Raw genomic sequence first — 1767 nt, forward strand, 5'->3', positions numbered from 1 at the left:
AATGTAAGGAAGATGCTTGGTGACTTTACTGCACCTAATTCCAGTTTACATGGAAGAAGCATCTCCATTCCTGCCATTGGAGCAAACAACTTTGAGCTGAAACCTCAATTAGTTTCTCTGATGCAGCAGAACTGCAAGTTTCATGGACTTCCATCTGAAGATCCTTTTCAGTTCTTAACTGAATTCTTGCAGATATGTGATACTGTTAAGACTAATGGAGTAGATCCTGAAGTCTACAGGCTCATGCTTTTTCCTTTTGCTGTAAGAGACAGAGCTAGATTATGGTTGGATTCTCAACCCAAAGACAGCCTGAACTCTTGGGATAAGCTGGTCACGGCTTTCTTAGCCAAGTACTTTCCTCCTCAAAAGCTGAGCAAGCTTAGAGCTGATGTTCAAACCTTCAGACAGAAAGAAGGTGAATCCCTCTATGAAGCTTGGGAAAGATACAAACAGTTGACCAAAAAGTGTCCTTCTGACATGCTTTCAGAATGGACCATCCTGGATATATTCTATGATGGTTTATCTGAGTTATCAAAGATGTCATTGGATACCTCTGCAGGTGGATCCATTCACCTAAAGAAAACGCCTGCAGAAGCTCAAGAACTCATTGACATGGTTGCTAATAACCAGTTCATGTACACTTCTGAAAGGAATCCTGTGAGTAATGGGACGCCTATGAAGAAGGGAGTTCTTGAGGTTGATACTCTGAATGCCATATTGGCTCAGAATAAAATATTGACTCAGCAAGTCAATATGATCTCTCAGAGTCTGCATAGAATGCAAGCTGCAGCCAACAGTACTCAAGAGGCTTCTCCTGAAAAAGAAGCTTATGATCCTGAGAACCCTGCAATAGCAGAGGTAAATTACTTAGGTGAACCTTATGGAAACACCTATAACTCAACATGGAGAAATCATCCAAATTTCTCATGGAAGGATCAAAAGCCCCAACAAGGCTTTAATAATGGTGGAAGAAACAGGTTTAGCAATAGCAAGCCTTTTCCATCATCAACTCAGCAACAGACAGAGAACTCTGAACAAAATGCTTCTAATTTAGCAAATCTAGTCTCTGATCTATCTAAGGCCACTGTAAGTTTCATGAATGAAACAAGGTCTTCCATTAGAAATCTGGAAGCACAAGTGGGCCAGCTGAGTAAAAGGATCACTGAAATCCCTCCTAGTACTCTCCCAAGCAATACAGAAGAGAACCCAAAAGGAGAGTGCAAGGCCATTGACATAAGCGCCATGGCCGAACCTGTGAGGAAAGGAGAGGACGTGAATCCCAAGGAGGAAGACCTCCTGGGACGTCCAGTGATCAATAAGGAGCTTCCCTCTGAGGAACCAAAGGAATCTGAGACTCATCTAGAGACCATAGAGAGTCCATTGACCCTCCTTATGCCCTTCATGAGCTCTGATGAGTATTCCCCTTCTGAAGAGAATGAGGATGTCACTGAAGAGCAAATGCCAAGTTTCTTGGTGCAATCATGAAGCTGAATGCCAAATTGTTTGGCATTGATGCTTGGGAAGTTGAACCTCCCTTGTTCATCAATGAACTAAGTGATCTGGATCAACTGACATTGCCTCAGAAGAGACAGGATCCTGGAAAGTTCATAATACCCTGTACCATAGGCACCATGATCTTTAAAGCTCTGTGTGACCTTGGTTCAGGAATAAACCTCATGCCCCTCTGTGTAATAGAGAAACTGGGAATCTATGGGGTGCAAGCTGCTAAAATCTCACTAGAGATGGCAGACAGCTCAAGAAGACAGG

General features: G+C 42.8%; 1 non-coding gene across 1 annotated transcript; it reads right to left on the minus strand.

Moving 5' to 3' along the window:
- Positions 1–375: 375 nt before the first annotated feature.
- On the minus strand, positions 376–483 carry LOC148580337 (small nucleolar RNA R71). The gene has a single exon (XR_015895818.1). It is a non-coding gene; the product is annotated as a small nucleolar RNA R71 (small nucleolar RNA).
- Between the last annotated feature and the right edge of the window lie 1284 nt (positions 484–1767).

This window comes from Arachis ipaensis, chromosome B10 (genome assembly GCF_059453495.1).
Source record: "Arachis ipaensis isolate K30076 ecotype BB chromosome B10, ASM5945349v1, whole genome shotgun sequence".
Lineage (NCBI taxonomy): Eukaryota > Viridiplantae > Streptophyta > Magnoliopsida > Fabales > Fabaceae > Arachis > Arachis ipaensis.